The sequence below is a fragment of the Pantherophis guttatus genome, chromosome 1 (assembly GCF_059756535.1).
Source record: "Pantherophis guttatus breed Tessera chromosome 1, ASM5975653v1, whole genome shotgun sequence".
In the NCBI taxonomy this organism is placed as follows: Eukaryota; Metazoa; Chordata; class Lepidosauria; order Squamata; family Colubridae; genus Pantherophis; species Pantherophis guttatus.
In genome coordinates this window covers 293510023-293532703 of record NC_142063.1, presented here as the reverse complement: position 1 = coordinate 293532703, position 22681 = coordinate 293510023, and the positions used below count along the sequence as shown (strand labels likewise).

The 22681-nt window shown below is 42.0% G+C and overlaps 1 protein-coding gene and 1 long non-coding RNA gene across 5 annotated transcripts in view; one reads left to right on the top strand and one right to left on the bottom strand.

Moving 5' to 3' along the window:
* Positions 1-1125: 1125 nt before the first annotated feature.
* LOC148116889 (uncharacterized) lies at positions 1126-4585 on the bottom strand. The gene is made up of 3 exons (XR_015731496.1): positions 4480-4585; positions 3585-3669; positions 1126-1257 (listed from the first exon to the last, which is right to left on the bottom strand). It is a non-coding gene; the product is annotated as an uncharacterized LOC148116889 (long non-coding RNA).
* Positions 4567-22681, top strand: part of COQ8A (coenzyme Q8A) — a 62095-nt gene continuing 43980 nt past the window's right edge. The window contains exon 1 of one of the 4 annotated variants that reach the window (XM_087883127.1): positions 4567-4789. The gene's annotated coding sequence lies outside the window, so the exon portion shown is untranslated. The other 3 variants (XM_034427959.2, XM_087883129.1, XM_087883130.1) reach the window with 3 other exon arrangements.

Here is a 22681-nt window from a genome sequence, read left to right as displayed (position 1 = left end):
TACAGAATCAGCAAGTGTATGAGATTCTTAATTTGTACTAAAGTAAGGATCCCTCTTCAGAAATATCTTGCCTGAGATAAGAGGATGTATACAGCAGCTGTCAGTCTTGTAAATGCCAGGTGGCATCACAATACATGCATGTAACAGAGATAACTTTTACAGCTTCATAACTGAGGTTGTTTTATTTTAACACGACATCTCTAATTATGATTTATTGGACCACATCTAAAAATGATAGTTGTAAAACACACTTTTCAGAATGAGCTCTTTTAAAATAACAGGATTATATTATATGAGTATTTGGGAGTAAACATCCTTGAATCTCATATTATTGGTATAATTGCACATTATTTACAAGTTCCTAATATAATGACATTCCATTATTGATCTTTTCCAAATGAATTTTTAGATATATTTGATAATTTTCATTATTACCAGTTGCTTTTATCTCATATATTTGTAAAAAAATAAAATAAATTTGAACAAAAGATATTTGGAGAAGATGACGTGAATGAAATAAAGTTGTATTTAGATGTCATCTTATACCTTTCCAGTGCCACTATCACAATCATTTTACTTTCATTAGCTTGAAATCTTAATATTACAAACATTTCTCAACCAGAGAGGAAAGTACAGTAGTGATTTTCAAACTTTTTCAGTATATGGAACTTGTTAGTTAATAAAGGAAAAAATCCCAGAAGCCTTGATCAACAGGCTCCACAATAGAAAAGTTCCACAATAGAAATTTGATTTGTGTCTATGTGAAGAGGTGTGAGTGTGCATTGCTTTTAGTCTCTCATGGAATTCCATTAAGTTTTCATAATAGTTTGAAACACAATCCACTCAAGCAGTCATTTAGGAGAAGCACAGATTTTTATTTATGCTATGCAAATGAGACATACTGTTGTTTCTTTAGAAGAAACAGCTGAGTACCAGTAATTTTAATATATGCATAATAAGAAATAGTAAATGGTTCCTAACTATCACTAATCTATGGTATAAAAATTGCTTCTCGAGGACATTATCCATAAAAATATATACTATTTGGTTATGTATTCTTTATCTGACACTTTATTAGGCTAATGGCCCAACATACCCAAGGTATAATCTAAGAACATATAATCCCAGCAGAGTCATCCAAATATATAATCCCAGCAGGGTCATCCAAGGCATGAAGGTCATCCCAGCTGTCTAGCTAAAGCAAGCACACATCTATATTGGCAGCAGTGATATAGGAAGATGCTGGAGGTGAGAGATCTGTTTAATAACAACAGTAATGGATAATTTCATGTTCTGCAGGAAAAGTCAGTGGTAAACCAGTCTGTATTTTATCAAGAAAATCATATGGATGAACAATATACTGTAAAAATGGCACATAATTAATCAGTCAATTTAAGAAGGCAGTTGGATAAAAAGGACTGTATGTCATATCAAGTTTAAATTATTTGCATCCTCTTGGCACATAGGAACAGATGGGTTCCTTGACAACCAATTGTCATTCAAAACTCAGAGAATTTAATACAAACTATAACAATAGTAAGATAAAATCTAATTAACTGCAGTTAGGTTGTAAAACAGTTTTATTTTAATAATAGAATGTATGCAATCTACTGAAAAGACAAAAGATTATCAATATCAGAATTTGTTTTTTTTTTACTTCTGTTCTTGATGAGACTGGGACCCTAGGTGTGAGGTTGAGCACATACCCTAATTGTGCTAAATGTGCTGACTGGTTTTATTTCAGCTGCTTTATTTGTTATTTAGTGTTTTTGTTAATGGTGTTTTGGCTCGCAATCTGGGTGTCCTCCTGGATGCGCGGCTGTCTTTAGAAGAGCATATGACGGCTGTGGCCAGGGGGGCCTTTTATCAGGTTCGCCTGATTCGCCAGTTGCAGCCCTTTCTGGATCGGGACGCCCTGCGCACGGTCACTCATGCCCTTGTTACTTCCCGGTTGGACTATTGTAATGCTCTCTACATGGGGCTCCCCTTGAAGAGCACTCGGAGGCTCCAACTGGTCCAGAATGCGGCCGCGCGAGTGGTTATGGGCGCAACCCGTTGTGCCCATGTGACACCCCTCCTGCGCGAGCTGCACTGGCTCCCAGTGGTCTTCCGGGTGCGATTCAAGGTGTTGGTTACCACCTTTAAAGCGCTCCATGGCATAGGACCCGGGTACCTCTGAGACCGTCTCCTGCCACCAATAGCCTCCCACCGACCAGTTCGCTCCCACGGAGAGGGTCTCCTCAGGGTGCCATCGGCCAAGTTATGTCGGCTGGCGACACCCAGGGGGAGGGCCTTCTCTGTGGGAGCCCCAGCCCTGTGGAACGAACTGCCCCCGGAAATTCGTAAGATCTCCGACCTCCGGGTGTTTCGCTGCGCACTGAAGACCCTGTTGTTCCGCCAGGCCGGACTATCAACACAATAGTTTTAAATTGGGGTATTTAAATTTTTGGGGGTTTTAAATCTGAGCCAATTTATTTAATTATTTTAAATTTTACATTGTTGTTTTGTTTGTGTTTTTAAATAGGCTGTACACCGCCCTGAGTCCTTCGGGAGAAGGGCGGTATAGAAATAAAATTATTATTATTATTATTATTATTATTATTATTATTATTATTATTATTATTATCCATATATATGAGATGGATATAAACTGAATAAATAAATGCTGTCTACATAGCTCTGTCCTTGAAGAACATTTGGAAGCTAATTCAGAATATGGCAGCATGCTCAATATATTCAGCACACCACAGTATACCCACGTAATGCTGCAAGCCGTCCCTAGCCATTTCAAAAAGAAATGGATGGCAAGTAAATTTAATAAATAAATACAAATGACATTGCTCTACATGAGTGGACTTAGTGGGCTTCCAGAAGCAATTCAAGGCACTGGCAGTCATCCTGAAAGTCCTACATGGCACACGGGACTGCCTATCTTTGGTGTCTGTCCCACCAGATCTGACAGGATGAACATATTTGGGGTCTCCTCAATATAACAGCATCACCTGATGGGGCAGAGAAAGCATGCCTTCTCTATCATGGCGTCTGCCTTATGAAACAAACTCCAGCCCCAAGGCTTTTTGAAAGGCCTTGGTTTTCCCCTAGGGCTGAGATGTTAATGGAGACTGTTAATGTGGTTAGAATGACTTTTTTATTAGGGCCTCTACTAAATTCTGTTAACTGATTTAGTTCATTTATTGTGTTTTTATCTTTTGTTTACTCCCTAGAGTTTTCATTGACTGGATGGGCAGCTCTATAAATTTGGTTAATAATAAATAAACACAGTAACTTAAACCAAAGTTCATATCAAAAGTACATTAGTGTTCAAGATGATACAATTTTTTCTGCTACATTTTTTCCTCCTACAATTTAATTGCAGCTCAAAATAATTTAATCTGAACTATGACTGTATAAATTGGATGACTACAATCCTATACAACTTTACCTAAACTAATCACTGAGTTCAATGGGGCTAACTGTCAGGTAAATGGGTACAAGAGTACAGTCAACAGCAGCAATCTTATCAGAAATATATCTTGAATAGAGTATCAAATAAGTGCACATAGAACTGCATCTTAATTATATACCGTAGTCCATAGGACAAATTCCTGTCTTCCCCAATCTTGTCTCCTCCCGATATATTGGATCACAATATCAAATATTCCCAGCCACCTGAAAAGATATAAAAATGGAAAGGATGTTCATGCTAAAATTTAAAACAAAACAAAATTACTCTTTGTTCTCCAAGTTCCCTAGGAAAATTGTTACAATATAAATAAAAATTATTTACATTTTTACTTAAATGTTGCAATAGGAAGTCACATATTTTTGTTTTAAATATAGTTTCAAAGGCAGGAGTTTTTCAAGTACCAATGTTAAATATCTAGTTTAATTTATATTGGCTTTTCTTCAGATGTGGGTAAATAATCATGTTACAAGAGAACAGGGAATTCTAGGTCAAGGGAACAAGCCACAATAATGCAACGTGCTCAGTGACAACTGGCTGCTAGAGCTCGGAAATGTGAGGTTTTTAAAGTTGATATAACAGCAAGGCTGTTGAATGAAATGAAATATTTTATATAATTTATGTACTTCCAAGTGATTAGTGGTGACTTTTAGAAAAATCCCGTTTGAATTTCAAAAGGAACAAAGAGATCTGAAAAAAAAAATTGCACTATATAAATTGCGAATTGAATTTACAAGATTACAGTACTGCCCTCCATAACTTTCCTTCCCAGTTTAACCACCATTTTTTAATTCAATCAATAAGAAGGAAGGACGTGTTCATCGGAAAGAGTCTAAGCATCCCTGTTCCCCCTAGCAACATAAGCATCGCCCCTTATGCCCACCGAGTTGCTGCAGTATATGTGCAGGAAGGCACGTAGCTCAGATTCTGCAGCCCACCTTCTGGGAAGGCGGCCTTTGAAAGAGAAAATCCCAGCTTTGCCTAATCATCCAAAGGGAGGGCTGAGCGCAACCCACCGTAGAGCCCTCGGGCTTTGTGAGGAAGCCTGAACGTGCCCTCCCGCACATGCACCAGGCCTGCTGCTTTCCCCGCCCCCAAAGGCTAGTCTACGTCCATTTCCACCCAGGGGCCTCCTGTCACCATGCGAAAAAGCTCAGCAGCTAACAGCTCAACATGGACGGGTGAAGGCAACCCCGCCTTCTTATTGGCCGAAACTTTTTCCGCCTCGGCTTTTCATTGGACGGAACGCGAACTCCACGAGTCGAGCACGCTCTCCCCGGACTGACACCTCTGTTCTCGCTCTAATCTCTGGGCGACGGAAAAGAGGTGGCTTTTGAGGAGCCAATGAAAGCGGGAGGGGGCGGAGCCTGGGGCCGGGCTTCAAACCAAGAGGGCAGGGGCGAGTTGGTAAACAAGCTCCGCGCCTCGTGGTGCCACGGGGCGGGTGTCGGGGGAACTGGCAGTCGGGGTTGGGAGCGGCGCCGTGCGGGCCGAGGTGAGCTAAGCGTTGGAGACATACGGCGCGGCCTGGCACCCATATGGAGGAGCTGGGAAGGCCTCTAATCTCTGCCCGCCTCCCGTTAGCCTCTACAGCGCATCGGTCCTGTAGCGGCCTGAGGGATTCGGCCAAGGGGAAAATGGTGTCCCCATAAGCGGGGGAAGAGGGATTTTGGCCGCGGTCTCGCGCTGCGAAGACGTTGTGCCACGTGCCGGCACTCGCAAAGAGGGTCTTCAGCTGTTCCTTGCTGGGGAGGCGGGTGAGGGGAAAAACAACCGAATTGCTGCTCCTGTGGCGCTGTGCGTGAGAAGAGGGGAGTGGGGGTGGGTGGGTGGGTGTCTGGGAAATAAAAATCGGGCTGAGCGTGCTGAGACCATCGCTTGAAAGCAAGCTTAGGTTGGGGGCGAACCTTTTACGGCCCTTGAGATGCGTTGGATTCTTAAATTCCATCCGACTTGAGCCTGCTGGGAAAGTTCTAGCATAATCCGTCTGGGTGGGTAGGGCTCCACACTGGCCCGTAAGAGTTGCCTTAAGACGCAGTGTTAATCACAGGATCGGATTGACAAGCTTTCCACCTAGTCCACGTTTGAGTCAAGAACGTGATTATTCGTGGTTAATTACCACGAGACGGCACAGCCGGAGCTAGTTCTGCGTTGAGAAGCTACAGCAGGAGGGGGAGGCGTGATAAACGTTGTGTGTATTTGTGTTTGCCTGGGCGGCAATTGCGCCTCTGTTTTCGCTCCCTGCCTTATATTTCATTCATGCCCACTACCCCAAGCTCGCTTGCTCACTCCCTCTGCTGAATTTTAATGTGAAACGTTTGATATTGGTATATTTTGCTTCCTTAGGAAATAAAAAGGATTGGTAGGAAATCCTGATTCAGCATTTTATGGTTGATTCAGAATGTATCTTTTCTTTTATGTATACTGAGAGCGTATGCACCAAGGCTAATTCCTTGTGTGTCTAATCACACTTGGCCAGTAAAAAATTCTATTCTATTCTATTATGCTAATAAGTGAACTCTTTAAGTATTGGCAGAGGTTAAAAAAAAAAGCCAGAGTCTGAGCAGTTTTAAATTAGGTTGGTGAGAAATATTTACTGGGAAACTGTCTTGAAAATAAGATTTTTTAAGCCCCACACTATAGGGCAAATTATCTAAATGGAAAACAAAATGTGTCCCATATGTATGTGTATTTCCCATTTTCAGTTGATCTTTCCACATTTTATTTTTGATATTCAAATTAATTTTAATCTTTTTTTCCCCTTCTGATCCTGTGAACATTATTTAAAGACATTTTGCATGAAATGATTTTGTGTGGAATCTGCCTCGATGTGCTTAGAATAGTGTAAGATGTGCTGTTTGTGCCATTGTAATAATTCCCTTTTTGGTCTACCTCATTGGTCATGTTCTTCTGATGAGGCTATGTAGCTTCAAAAAGAGCAACATCCCAGAAAATTACTGGTCTGTCAAAAAAGTAAAATCAATTCTAAAAAAATGAAATAGCATTTAGATTTCTGCCATGAATTTAGTCTAAAAAAAAAAACTTTTTAAAAGAGATAAATTGTCATTTAAGATCAATGGGCGATATTTGAATTTAAAACTTTGTTTTGTGGCATGGAAGCACAAATGTGGCAGGGCACATGTCCAGTGGCTACTTTGCAGAGATTGATTTTCTATTTTGTAGAAGGTTGGAATTTTTACATTTAAAATAATTAATAATAATCTTATTGCTCAATTATTCACACCCAACTGCTGAATGATGGGTGAAATCAGTGCTCCAAATTCTTAATCTTTCCATTCAATGCTCATAAATTTAACTCTTTAACAGAAAAAGTGTTGCAATTCTGTTGTAGAATGTTGTTGCTTTGATCACAGAGGAGTTCTAGGATTGCAGGCTGGTCATTCCTGGATTAAATCACTGTATTGAATTGTATTCATAAAAGCTAGCAGTGAAAGATAAAATTAAATATTTTAAATGAGAGTTACTATAATTGGTTTAACACTGGGTGACTGTTTATTAGAAACAATTCCAGATTCCAGTTATGCAAAGAAACATAAATTATTAAAAGTTCCAGCATAGATTTAAATGCCTGAGTAACTTTGTTGGTCAGGCTAAAATATTGTAAGTGCTTCTTACATCCAAAATGGTAGCCTATAGAGACCTGCCTGGTTAGAGTCCTGGAAGATTTCTGTTTATTTATGCAATTTGAGATTTGGAATGAAGGTAACTCCTCCTCATCTTTATCAGTGGCTAACCCAGTTATTCACTTGCTTTGACTTAACAGTCTCTGGAACAAGATCTCTACTTTTAGTCAGGTGGGCAGATTTAGAATTGTAGGAGCATGCTGTGAATATTCTTTTAGAAAGGCCAATGGTATGCCCAAGTGTTTCATTCACAAAATGAATATCACAAAGAACATGACAAACTAGTTACAAAACACTCATTTACCAGAAGGACAGGCTGGTGAGGATGCTCTTTGGGATCCCTGTAGCCTTGTATGACATGTTCAGTCACCCAGCTTATATTTGCTTTTTCCCTTGAAGGTGGATAATTTACAAAATAAAGCACTGGGCCGTAGAACACCATCACTTTTATTTTCTAACAATATTTTTTGGAAGTAAATATGTTGAAGGTTTTATTTTTCTTGGTAGTGTGCTAGCTTTTGATTTAATATATTAGTGGAAAAAATAAAGTCACCTGGAAAAAGGAGATTGGTTACTGTTTTCTAGGAAGAGACACCTCCCTGACATAGGTACCAATTTTCAGAAATACATGGCATCCTTAATCTTAAATATAAGAGGCACACATACTCTTACGACTAGCTATGTAAGTTTTTAGTTTTCATTAAAACTAAAAAAAAGTTTTTTAGTCTTGTTGAACACTTAACAGCTGACCTTAAAAAATCAAATTCAAGGATTCAAACTTTTGTTGTTTCTTACTTAGATATTAATCCATTAGCTAAGATAGCCAAATAACACCCCTTATGTTCATCATAGACTTATATCTAAATACTACATGTTGGGACAAATGTTCATTTTGTATTGTTATTTTCCCCAGCAAGTTATTGGCTAGCTGCCATTGAAGATGGAACACTGATAGAAGTGTTTTAATACAGCAAAATAATTCAAAAAGTATAGGGGAATCAAAAATGTTTGTGTCAGTGCAAGAAAAAGATATAATGGCCTTGACATGCATGGCTTTAATGCCGAAATTTGTATTTATTTACAAATTAGCAAAGGATGAATGTAATGAAGACTTAATCGGTACAAACATGGACCATCTTCATTTGACTCACCAGCATTGAGAGCAATGATCCTTGTAACTTTGAAAACTAAAATAAATCATACCTGCCAAACTTTATCTTAACACTGATATTATACATGAATTAAGAAAAACATGACCTTGGAAAGCTCTTAAAAACAAAACTACTGGTATTTGGGGGAGGGAAGACTTCTCCTTTCCAAGAACAGTTGTATACATGCAGGTAGTGATGGAATATATTTTCATATATTGGTGGCACAACGGACTAAAGTGCTGTTAAGTAGCACTTAGCTGCCAGCTGCCTGCAATTACTGCGAGTTCAAATGTCACCAGGCTCAAGGTTGACTCAGCCTTCCATCCTTCCGAGGTAGGTAAAATGAGGACCCGGATTGTGGGGGCAATAAACTGACTTTGTATAAAAAAGAACACTGCTTGGGGGGGGGGGGGCGAAAGCCCTACTAAGCAGGTATATACAAAAGTATGAAGGCTATTGCTTAACACATTGTAAGCCGCCCTGAGTCTCCGGAGAAAGGCAGCATATAAATCGAACCAATAAATAAACAAATAAATAAATAAATAAATAAATAAATAAACAAATGAATAAATAAATAAATAAATAAATAATAAGACAGTATAAAGAGGTGGAATCTTCATTTTTTTAACTTTGTTAAGAATTTTAAAAAATAAAAATAGCAAAATATGGAAGTGTTTTTTAAAATAATTTCCTGTTCTCTTTCCTGAGTTTTGCTGACTAATAAACTTATTCTATAAATCTGTTTATGCTTTGACTAGCTGTAGAAAATAGCTAATAATAGCAATATGTAAGCACTTTCATGTTATCTCTTACCAGTGATTAACTGTAATTAATATGTTTATACTGATAAAAATCCCTATGTTAACTTTATTTGCAAAACTTTGAAGAGATCATTATTTATTTAAATCTTCATAGCCTTCCCAATATCAGTGTATCCAAGGCTGGGATGTTTCAGAAACAAAGCAATAATATAAATATTTAGGTAAACCAAAAATACAGACCAGACTACTTACACTGACATCCAGTAACTTGTCATCCTGAAACAAAGTTAATGTCACCCTTGCCTGTAATGTAAGGACATTCTGTAATCTGTGTGCCATAGCTGAGAAGGCTTTCTGTCACGTCTCACATAATCTACAGCTTTCAGTAGAGGGAGTGAAGCGCCCCCTTGGCATTTCCTCATATTTGGGGTAGATATATTTATAGAAAAGCTTTCCTTCAAATACTAAGTTTCAAAGTAGTTGAGAAGAACTTCACATAGAGAGAGAGAAAAGGATGTTTAGGTGCAGTTGAGAGAATATTATTTTAGTGGGCTCTAAGAATCCAATTTAACTTGCCTCCTTCTTCATGCAGTTATAACAGAAAAAAATAAATATCCCACTTTGGCTCTTGAACATAAAAGCGAGTAGAGGGACCTTGATAATTAAATCACAGAAGACAATTTAATGCGATTGATTCATGTGAAATTGGAATTAAGAGCATTCCAGTCCAGATTCTATATAACACACATGCATTTTCAATTATTTATCAGTTTTCCCGTGACACAACAATATGTTTGATAGAGTGGTTATAATGAAAGTTAAAGGGCAATTTATGTTGGTTAAACTTGTAGCTGGTTAAATTATGTATCTGTCTTAACTCTAGGAGAGTCCCTTGCTTCTGCCACCGAAATGCAGAGAAATTATTTGGGAGCTGATTATAAAGTTAGAAAAAGGATAGGCAGTTTTTGGGAGATATACAGAAGTTTACTAGTTCTCCAGAAGTCCCCTAATTCTTGCTTTTACACCTGGCCATTTATCTCCTGTTAATTTTCCTGATTCCCTGCTCCGACAATCCTACTCATGGGTTCTTCTCTTCTGATTGGTTCTTCTGAGTGCTCTTTATTTTTCTTTCTGCAGTCCTGGTCCCGCCCATTCTGCCTCAGACCGTCAGTCTTTTTCACTCAGTGGATTGGATCAGACCTGAGTGCTTTTTCGCCTAGCTAATTCTACGATTTCGTTGGTTATCTTGTCTAAAAAAATGGATTTCTGGCTTATTGACTTTAATTAGGTTATTTTTGCTATCGGAGAGCTGCGCAACGAGCTCCGGCTTCGAGCCGCTGAGCCGCCATTTTAAAGCTCCGACAGACAGCTGAGAGGCGCAATTGTTAATTTTCGCCCAGCTGAGAGGCGCGACCCCTCTGATCGCCTTTGTGGTGTTGCGGGTGGCGGAGCTGGTTTCCCGGCTTGCCAGTATAACCGCCCCCACCCTCGCAGCTTCTCTTGACAGTTTGCGGCTCCAGGGTCCCTGCCCATCAGAGGCATACCCTGACGTTGGGAGACGGCTTCGCAGCAGTTGAGGGTTCCCGCCATTTCAAAGTGACAGCCTTTTTAGGCTGCTGGTGAGCAAGCACAGCTTTTGATCCCTTCTTATTTGCCGGTTGCCTTTAGCATTAACTTTGACGGCCTTTTAACCGACGCCTGTGCTTCCTTTGAAGCGGTTGTGTGGCGCCGCCATTTTCTGCCGCCCTTTTGCTCTGGTCGCCATTTTGCTACGGAGGTTTCCACTGACAGCTCGAGAGTGCAGCGAAGCGTGGGGTGCTGACAGAGTTCTTGCAGCCATCTGTCTCCCTCTCTCCTATTGCCTGGCTGGTGGCTAACTAAGGGAAGTGTTTTACTATTTTCTACCTTTTGTTGCTATATATATATATATATTTAAAAAAGAGAGAGATTATATACCCTCAATATTCCCGGTTATGGCGGACTCTCCTCTGTCTTCTGATATTGAGCAGGATGTCTCCCCACTTAGGGCCCCATCACCCAAATCCGCTGGGAAGAGAAAGGCTAAGACCAGGGGCATAGTTAAGGCAGCTTCCAAATCCTCACATTGTGAAGGGACAATGGATAAAGAGGCTGTCAGATGCCATAACGCCTTGGAAAGGCAGTTTACAAGGTTAAGGCTGCTATGCAAAATGAGTGTCTCCCCGCCTTACTTTATTTTATTTTATTTTATTTCAAATTTATTTTGAACAACAAATTTACTTGTTGAGGATGATGCGGCCCTCCCGCCTGCTCCTGTTTCTAACCCTCAAGGGCCCAATATTGTGGCTTGGCCACAGGGCGATATTATACTTGTCCCTCAGGGCCACGATCTAGGCTGCATTCAAGGGACAACACACCTCAAGGTGCTGTACCTCCCCAGGCCTCAAATGTTGCTCCACAGCCTTTATTGGCTCCAGCTGTGATGGCCTTAAGAACGGGGGAGTTCTGGCTTCCAGTCAGACCCTGGATCTTCAATTCATTCTGTCCCAGGCCTTTACCAGTATTTTCCAGGCCGGGCTGCAACAACAGGCCCTCTTAAATGCTACAGGAGGTACATCCAGTACGCTTCCTGCTGCACCAAGGGTTCAATCTTCCTCCTCCGGTCACTCATACAACCTGTCTGAGGGTTCTCCTCAAGACGAGGATTATCTCGAGGACTTTGAACTGTCTGAAGATGAGGAGAATGTGCCAGACAAACCGGCCTTTCCTGGTCTCTTCAGACCTGCCCTCTTTAAATCTCTCCTGCACAAGGCGAAGGTGGCTACCAACATGGGCAAAATACTTGACCCTGCTTCGTCGTCACAGGAGCAGCCCAACCCCAATGAGTCCTTATTCAAGTTGCCTCAACCTGACATTGACTTTGTGTCGTGTCCAGATTTATTTTCGCAGGTGATTCAACGGCCATGGGAACGCCTGGGTCTCTTTCTGGACCGACCGGACATGACAAAAGGATGTATTGCGCTGCCCCAGAACTAGACACTTTTTTTACAATTGCCTCCTCTGGATAAGCCTGTCTCTGGTCTCATTTCCCCTTCTGTTCTTGCAGGGGATGTAGGAGATGGTCTTAAGATGGAGGATAAGAGAGCAGAGATGTCCTTTAGAAAAACTCACCAGGCAGCTGCTTGGGCCATCCGTGCCGCAACCTCTGCCTCGTTTTTTAATAGGGCGTCGCTTATCTGGCTTTGCCAGCTTCGAGACAGATTGCCTCCAGAAGAGGCTCGTATTCATCAGGATGTGACTAAGCTGATAGTAGCAGCCGAATACTCAGCCGATGCCTCGTTAGATGCTGCTAAGTTTGCATCCAGAGCCCTTGCTGCCACGGTGGTTTCTCGTCGCCTTCTATGGCTTCGTCATTGGAGGGCCGACTTGAAGTCTAAATGGCGACTTACTATGGCACCTTATAAAGGATCAGCTCTGTTTGGACTGGCCTTGGAGCCAGTTTTGGTGGAGGGTTGTGATTAAAGGAAAGTACTTTCTACATCATATAGATGACCGGATCGCCGATACACCCCTTATACCCGGCCGCCCTTTCGTGTTGACCCAGGACCCAGCGGGTCCTATTTTCAAAGATCTTCCACCCAGGGTCAGTACTCTTCATCGGACTGTTCCTCCTTCCGAGACCGAGGCAGATGCCAAACCGGTTTTAAGTGTCCATTCCGGGGCTCCAGATTCCACTCCTTCCGTCGGGGCAAGTGACTCACCGTCTCCTCTCTCTGTCGGCGGAAGGCTCCAGTTATTTTACCACCAGTGGGACACCGCTTCTACGGACGCCTGGCTTCTCCGCACTATCACCACAGGCCTTACACTGGAATTCACCTCCACCCCTCCGAACAGTTTCATTCAGTGCCCCTTGTCGGGCTCTCCTCAGAAGAGGCACCTCATGGATCTAGAGATCCAACACCTGTTGGACATAGAGGCCATCGAGCCGGTTCCGGAAGATCAAGTACGGACCGGCTTTTATTCAATATTGTTTCTTGTTCCCAAGAGTTCGGGGGGTTGGAGGGGAATTCTGAACCTCAAACAACTCAACCTGTATCGGCATTTCAAAATGCATTCGCTCCGCTCCATTCTCGGCTGCATCCGGTGTGGGGATCTTATGCAATCAATCGACATCAAAGAAGCCTATCTCCACGTACCGATACATCCATTTCACAGACGCTTCCTCCGCTTTGCTTACGACGGGCGGCATTTTCAATACAAGGCCATGCCGTTTGGACTATTGGCGCACGGACGTTCACAAAGCTTCCGGCGGGCTTGGTGGCTTCGTTGCGGGAGCCCTCTGTCCGCATAATTTGTTACCTGGAAGATATTCTGCTTCTATCGGCCTCCCTGCCCCAGGCACATCGGGACAGACAGACGGTACTTCACAGAGTACCGGTTTCGTTCTCAATCTAAACAAGAGCCATCTTTCTCCAACAACGAATATTCTGCACCTGGGGGTGATAATAGATTCGCTACACGGCCGTGTTTTTCTCTCTCTGGACCACCAATCCAGTATCAGGGACCTTGTAAACCAAGTGCTATCAAAGAACTTTGTACCGCTTCTACTGTTATCCCAACTCTTGGGGAAGTTCATACCTTGCATTCAGATCGTGCTGTGGGCACGCCGCCATTCCCGTCAACTGCAGTGGTTCTTGCTCCCTTTTCAACGGACAGGACAGGCAGAGGCAATTACCAAAGTTGTGGTTCCTCGTCGGGTGCGGGAGTCTCTTCGCTGGTGGGTCTCTCCCGCTCTTCAATCCGGAACTATTTTTCTCGAGCCTCAGCGGGTCACGATTATCATGGATGCCAGCCTATATGGCTGGGGCGCCCACCTGGATTTGCTTCTTGCGCAAGGAATTTGGTCCCCTCTGGAACGACAACACAGTATCAACTGGTTGGAGCTCCGTGCAGTGCGGTTGGCATTGACTCAGTTTCTGTCTCAGATACGGAACAAACACGTTCTCATTTTAACAGACAATATGGCCACAAAGGCTCATCTGAGTCGACAAGGGGGCACGCGGTCAAAGGAGATGATGACGGAGACGGAGAGACTGATGTCTTGGGCGGAACAGCATATCCTCTCCCTGAAAGCGGAATACATTTCAGGCAAGTCCAATCTCCAAGCAGACTACCTCAGCAGGGGTCGCTTGGATCTATCAGAGTGGTGCCTGAGCCCTCAACTGTTTCAAGAGATTTCAGTCAGATTTGGGATGCCAACCGTTGATCTGTTTGCGACATCTCAAAAGGCGCATTTTCCTCGGTACTTCACCCGTTTTCCTTCACCAGGCGCAGAAGGACACGACGCTGTCCGCTCACAGTGGCCCAAAGGTCTCCTCTACGCGTTTCCCCCGGTTCCGGTAATTCCGAGATTGATCAGGAAGCTGCTTCTGGAACAGGCAGACCTTCTACTAGTGGCGCCTCATTGGCCACAGAGAGCGTGGTTCGCCGATTTGATGGACCTATCTGTGGAAGCACCATGGCGCATTCCTCACGATCGCATGTCTCTGAGCCAAGGCGTTGTTCTCCATCTGGATCCAGGATGGCTCCAGTTAACCGTCTGGCGCTTGAAAGGATCATCTTAAGTAAGGATAACATCCCTTCTGAAGTCATCTCTACCATTCAAGCTGCCAGGCGGTCATCCACCATACACATTTACAACGGTCCTGGAGAATATTTGCACAGTGGTGTGCTTCCAACCTTGTGGACCCTACTTCGGCTTCCGTTTCAGACGTTCTCCAATTTCTACAGACTGGATTTGATAAAGGATTGGCTCTGTCTACTCTTCGACGGCAAGTGGCAGCATTAGCTACAGTCTTGACTGGTGAGGGTCAGCAGTTGCTCTCTCACGATCGGAGGATTCGATCCTTTCTACAAGGGGCTTCCAACTTACGTCCCACATTCATATACCATTATCCTACCTGGGATCTTCATCTGGTTTTACAAGCTCTCACTTCGGCTCCTTTTGAACTCCTGGGTTCGACTTCCTTACGTTATTTGTCCTTGAAGGTGACCTTCCTCCTGGCGGTAACATTGGCTCGCAGAATCTCTGAGATAGCAGCCTTTTCTATCCGTGAAAGATCTTTGTATCTTTTTTTCCAGATTGTGTGGTTCTTAGGCTAGACCAGCCTTTATGCCCAAAGTCAATTCTAGATTCCACCGGGCACAAGAAATTGTTTTCCCAAATTTTTGTCTGGATCCACGCCATCCACTTGAAAAGAAATGGCATACTTTAGACGTCCGCAGGGCTCTGCGGCGCTATATCCGACGTACCTCTTCGTTTCGGAAAACTGAGGCTTTGCTGGTGTCCTTTTTGCCTTCCTCAATGGGACAGAAGGTCTCCTCCGCTACTGTGGGGTGATGGCTTAAAGCCTGTATCTCCAAAGCTTATGAGTTGCAAGGGGCTCCCATACCGGGTGGGATCTTACCTCATTCAACACGAAGTCCTGCAACTTCTGCGGCCTGAGCTACTCAGGCCTCTATAGATGACATCTGTCGAGCGGCCACTTGGTCCTCCATTTCCTCCTTTGTTTGTCATTATTGTTTGGATGTTTTTGCTTCTGCCGACGCTTCCTTCGGCAGGCGTGTTTTACAATCCGTAATTTCCCCCCATATTCAGGGGATGGCTCCGAGTCCCTCCCAGGAGTCGTAAGCTTGGGCATGTCCCATGAGTAGGATTGTCGGAGCAGCGAGTCAGGAAAATGGACGTTGTCCTACCTGAACGTCCCTTTTATGCTCGCTGAGATGACAATCCGGCCCGTCCATCGGTCAGCCATCCCCTGCCATGGTTAGGGGTTTTTCTTTCTTTCCTTTGCAGTCTGTGTTGGAGTTTGGACGTGTTATTCACCTACTTCAGTTGGTCTTCGCCTGTTGGATACTTCGTGAAAAAGACTGACGGTCTGAGGCAGAGTGGGCGGGACCAGGACTGCAGAAAGAAAAATAAAGAGTATTCAGTAGAACCAATCAGAAGAGAAGAACCCATGAGTAGGATTGTCGTCGCAGCGAGCATAAAAGGGATGTTCAGGTAGGACAACGTCCATTTTGCTTTACTGACTTAGCTGTGATCACCGGAGCAGCCATCTCCTTTTATAAAACATCAGTTGAAATGGTTAAAATGAACATTGTTCATAGTACTAAATTCATAGAAATTCATAGTACTAAAACTATTTAAAAAGTACAGTTGAAGCAATGATTAATAATCCAATAATTTTTTTGTAGCAAAGATATAAAAATTCTAATTTATAATTTTAAATATAGCTTTAAGACTAATTGACAGCCCAAATTCTCACCATTCCATCTATTTCAGTGTCTAGTCTGGGCATTCCTATCATTTCACATTTTTCTCCATTTGTAAATTTTAGGTGAATTCACAAACTCAATTTGATTTTTCTGGAGGAGGAGGAGGACATCCTTATCTAGATGTAACTCTCCAGCCAGAGAAGCAGTTTCTTTACCTGTTTTGTCTCATCTGGATTATTTTACAGCTTGTTCCAGTCCCTCCCCTCATGTCTCCCTGAGCTCAAAAATTTCACATTCTCCCTGGGAAAAGTAAATGGATGGTAAAATTGAATGTCACAGGCATAACTAGAACATTTGTGCCCAAAGTTCTGAATTATTTCCATTAGCCTTTGCATGAAGACATTTACAGCCTGAAAGAGAAAACAAAACATTGTGATATATCTTGCTACTGAACATGAAGCACCTTTTCTGTTACTGGTTCCCTAGAAGGGACTGAAGCTGTGGTCACAAAGTTAACTTATGTGGCATATTTGGTGCAGGCTGCCTAAATTAGGAAGGAAGCAAAATACGCTCAGGGATTGAATACATAGCTTTGACAAAAGCTGCGAAAGGAGAAGAGTAGATGTAGCATTTTGCTTTATGACATATCAGTGGTAAATTAACATACATCCTTGAAGTATAAAATATATTAATGTATTTTTCTGTTAGATTGTGAAAAGATGCTGACTGTCCCTAAAGTTGACTATGTATCTCCTTAGCTGTTTAGGAAGAACAGTAATAAGTTCTGTATCTTCTGCCAGTTAATTGTGTTTAAATCAAGATTAAGTAGGATGCTGAATTAGTTCAGGAAATGTTCAAGTTCAGTTTGTCTTGTTCTCTGGCTTCTGTTTTGCTTTGTTTTCTGCAAATGTGGATTTATGTATTCAACCTGGAATACAGCAGAAAGTAAAATCTTTTCTTCCTAAGTGTTTAGTAGGAACTAACTCCTGCTTAACATCTAGATGACTTCTGTTGATGAGTTTAGATATATAGTGTTTTATGTCATCTCACAGTATTGCCATTAGACAAATGTAACAAATTCCACCGAGGGCTTATTCATTGTTTGTGTAGAAGCAGATAATTTTTCCTGATACGTATACATTAAAATAACCCATGTTTGAGGAGCCAGTGAGAAAATATAAAAGATATTGCTGAATATGGAATTGCTTTATCTGTAATCAAGCTTCAGCAAAAAACCCACCAAACCATCTTCTGGAATATACAGTACATTTCAGAGTAACAAATACTTAAGTAATGAAAATAGGCCTAAGTACTATGTTATTCCCACTTTCCTCATTCCTGTGGTATAATGATGTTATATAAATGTCATTTTAACTGGGCATTTATTCTTGTGTTTCTCATAGCCCAAAAGAGAAATACATATAGCCCCAATAGCACAGTTCCTCTTCTCCTAACAAAAATAGAATGTTACTTTTTTAAGAGATGCCAGTAGTCCCTGTCATAATGATAAAAGCAGCTGCCACAATGCTGTTGCATTACTTTAACCAGAAAATAGATCAGTGCTTTGGCAACTGCCCACATATACCTTCTTCAGTCATTAACGTCAGAAAAGTGGACAGAGGGAGCACATGAAAACAGCTGACATAGTATTGAATCATTTTCATGTCTTGAGATATGCCCATTGCACTATGGCAGGTGCACTTGTGATTTCCATCTGTCTTTCAAAGGATTGAAGTCATGACTTGATAAATGAAGTGACTCACACAAAGTAATTTGCTTAAAGTTTTGCAAAATGACCTTGAAATCTTGCAAAATGGCTGTTAATTATATAAGGGAGCAAACAATTTTTGAGAATGAAGCAGAATTTAAAGTATATCTGATTTTACAATCCTCTGTACATCTACAGTTATTACTGTGTTTCCCCCAAAATAAGACCCTGTCTTATATTTTTTTGAACCCTGAAATAAGTGCTTGGCCTTATTGCCATGTGCTCAAAAGCCCGATTGGGCTTATTATCAGGGGATGTCTTATTTTGGGGGAAACAGGGTAGCAGCCAAAAACTTTGGGATAGCTGAACATAAAGTATTGTTGGATTAGACTAAAAATTTCATAGAACCACTTCCTGCAGGCAGATAATTATTTTAGTCTATGGTAGCCAAATAGGAGTCTGGCAGGTTTTTTTTTCAGACTTACTTTTAATAAAAAGCATAAGGTTTCATAAATAGCAGCTCATTTCATCAGATGTATGGAATTTTGGTTGCTAATAACTGGATTTGACATGGTTTGTTTTGATGATTAAATATTTGGTGATATTGGTCTCAAGAGTTATACATTTTATTATTTGTCTAGAGATACTAGTGTATATGAGCAAATATTGTTATGTACCAGGTTTTAGAATATATTGTAATGGTTTCAGTTATGACATTGCCTGTGAGAACTTTAAAAAAATCCTAAAGCACCCACCCTCTCACAATATGAAACAATTGTGGAGTTTTAACGCATAGTTTGGCTGTGTTAAATATTCTCCCTGGGCTTTAACCCTATGGCCACAACCCTAACCATACTATAGTGAGAGTAGAAAAATGTATGTTGCCTATTTTTATAAAACTCTTGCGTTTCTAGTCTGTAAAAAATAAAATGCTCTGTAATGAGTGTTATCTACTGTATAGTGTGCACATTTTCTGCAAATAATTGAGCTTTATTTGATATTGAGGGAGAACTGAAATCTTACATGAATTAATTATTTGCAGATTTGTGGAACAAAATATATTAAAACTATTAAGCATTTGTGGTTTTGAAAGTAATTTGTTGTTAGTCTCCTATAATTTATTAGATGAATAACTTAAGCTTATCTTAAAATATATTTTAGTTACATATACCTAGTCTGTAGAAATGATTTTTTTCTTCAGCAATTGACAGATTATGATCTATGCAAACTGTAAACCTAGGTATTTATTTCTAACTCCAAATTTACAAAAACAGTTGGGTACCATAGAAAATAGATAAATAAACAGTAAAAGCTAAGTCCTTATTTAACCTTAAGTGATTGATAATAAGTAATTTAGATCAGTCTAGCTCAAGTTGCCATCCTTTAATGGGTTGGGGGTACAATTTATGGTATCTAGTTATCCTGAAGTTGCAGATCTAATTATCTGGACATCTCCCATGTAAATTTCCAACGTTTTAGATGTAACAGGAAGTGCAAGATAAAAGGGCTTTGAATCTAGATTACTATATGTAAAGCTGCTAACCTAGTCTATTTCCCCATTGGCTGCAGGATATTGCAACTCAGCACCAGTCCGATGAAAGGAGGAGTAACTGATTTATAGATCTGTTATCCTACACTCAATTTTTAGATTAAATTCTAACTGCCCATTCCTGTCTCCTAATAGTGTTCCAAAATGTCAGTTTTTGGACCACAAATGTTTTTATGTTAGTTTGCCATTCATATCAAAATACAACCAATGTTTTGGAGAAACACTGTATGGTGTAAGTAGCACATAATTAATACTTTTAACAGTTTTTTATAATAATGCATTTAATTGAATAAGTTCTAGTGAGATGGGCGGCATACAAGTTAAATAAATAAATATGAATTATTTTAAATCCTGACCATCATAAATAAAGGTTCATTAATTCCAGAGATGCAATTGATGGCTAGAATTTTTCATGTCCCCAGACTAGTCAGACAGACGTAAATAGAATTGTTAGGCTAAAACTTCTATAGTTAATTTGCTGCTATATCTTTGCTTAAAATAAAAGAGCTGTTAGACTTGATCAAAATTGGAATGTTACCCTTGATTTTTGCTTCTTGAAGTTTTTTTTAAGGTGCAAGTGGTGCAGCCCTTCTAGCCTGTCATTTTAGCAGTTGAAAAATATTTGTCATTTAAGCAGCTTCAATACGAAGTTACACTGTAGTATTTTATGTATGAAAGGATTGAAGTAGGGTATGGGATTCATCATTTTAGTTTGGAGTGATCTAGTCAAGCATTTACAGTTGTGATAACTTCCTTACTCCCTGGTGCAGAATTTCCCTGTGTTTCATTTAACAAATATGTTTCTCAGGCTTGCTTGACTTACTCATGGATTTTCTTGTATCCCAAAATACTGTACAGTATAATATCCCTCCACAACTTGATGCTGTATAAGTATATTGACTAAAACTCACATCATAATAATTAATTATAGTAGGAATAACACATATTTCCAGTTTTTTTCTGAAAGAGAAGGAAATATATGGTTCTCCTGAGTGATAGTGGGAGGGTCCAAGAATGGGTATTGACAATGTCCTTTCTGCCCAGAGACTGAGTCATTAAACTGAAGCCACGCCCTGCTTCCTCTCTTCTGGATCCAGTTTTCGATGCAGTCTAGCCCAATAGAGACGTTTAAACTTGCTGGTCAACAGATTGGACATTGTTAATCTTTCTTGGACTCTCCGGACAGGAAAAACATTGGATATCTTCAAAGCAGTATTTAAAGCGCTTCGGGAGATCGTGGCAGAATCCCGTGTTCCGGACTTCTTCTGACAGAATGTGCTGGCTAATCCAGGGCTCTGGCACAGCCACCGTCTGCCTTAGGGCTCCAGGCTACCCCGCCTTGGCTGGCACCCCTGGTTTCGTCCCAGCATTGCTGCCTGAGCCGCGACCTTCGGGCAGAACGTGCTGGCTAATACAGGGCTCTGGCACAGCCGCCGACTGCCTTAGGGCTCCAGGCTACCCCGCCTTGGCTGGCACCCCTGGGTTCACCCCAGCATTGTCGCCTGAGCCATGAGCTTCTTTGAAGCCGCCGGTGTATGCGCTGGCTCACCTGGCTCGCCGGCGCAGCTACCACTGCCTCCAGCCCTGATTGTCAGTAAAGCGGTGAGAGTCCCTGCCTTGGGGGTCCTAGGCATATTCCTGAAACTGCAGCAGCAGCAGCAGTATTTCCCTGAGAATCAAGCTGCCTGGGAGGGCTGCAACAAGGGAACAAAATGGACGAGTGTTCCAAGCCTCCTAATAAAAAAATCTGACAAGGCAAAAACGGCTAGAGCAGCTGCTGCCTGGAAATGAGGATCAAAAGCCCCTTCTACCAAAAAGCCTTTGAAGGCTGACGAAAAGGATGACAGAAGGCAAAAAGCCCTTGAAAAACAAATCTCCAGGGCTGAGGCAGAGCGAATGAAGCTATCAGATCACTCTTTGACAGCTCCTACAGCTTCCCGCCCTTTATTGCCTGCACCATTGGTGCACACTAGCGATGCAGTTCCCCGGGGTTGGTCACCAGAGGGCGCTGGTGAGTCATTCCCTCAAGCAAACCTGCCTAGCAACAAGGAGAAAATTGGTGATCCCTTTTCCTGTATGGCTTCAACAAGCTGTCAGCAGCCTACCATCAACTGGGAATCAGGTGCCTGAAGCCACAATTACACCTACGGCCGCTGGTTTAGGCCCTAGTAAGAGCCTGGAGGACAATTTACCAGAAAGCTTAAAGCTTATTATTGCCCAGACCATCTCTCAGGGCATTTCTGCTGGGTTACAGCAAAGGCAATATCCTGCTTCCTGGTCTTCTCACTCATCCATGCCTTTACATAGGCAGTCCCAGTTTCCTGCAGACCTAACATCGCTGTAGGATCAATGTTCTCACACTCAATCTTCTGGAAGTGATGAATCCTTCCTGGGAGAAGACACCCAGAGAGAGTTAGACTTCTCTGAGGATGAAGGCCTGGTTCCGGGCCCACCAGCCTTTACAGGCCTATTTCCTCCCATTTTGCTTAAGTCTCTGCTTCATAAAGCAAAGTCACGGCTCAGTTGGGAGCAGAGTCAACCCCACCTGAAGCTTCTTTGGTGCCTCTGGACCCGGACACAGGGCTCTTCTCTGAGCCACTGGCAGAGCAAGAGGAAATTTCAACTTCCAAGCCTTGGAACAGGTCCTTGTTGAAAGCAAGGACAGGAAGAAGGTTTTGCCTTACCCACTGCTGCCCATCGCCCTATTACCGAAAGCCTACCTTTCAGTCTCATGAATTGATTTTCCCAGCAGCAGAGGTACTTTCCTCAGAGATCTGACCACCAGCTGGACAGGCCCAGATTTCACAACCGGCCCAGGCAGCAGCTTCCCACCCGGCAGCCCTTTCGTGGAGCAGGAGGTCGGCCTTTCTGTAGAGCTGAATGACTGTCAGCCCAACCCTCTCATTGGTGGCTGATTGGCTCTCTTTGCAACCCAATGGGAGGAGACCACGAGGGACAATTGGGTACTCAGTACGGTAAGGCTGGGCCTCACTCTGGAGTTCCTCTCCACACCCCCGAACTACTTCGTTTGTTGCCCTGTCTCAAAAAACAATGAAACATTAAGCCTGATGGAAATGGCTATCTGACACTGGTTGGATATCCAGGCTATAGGGCCAGTCCCACAGGACCAAAGAAGACAGAAATTTTA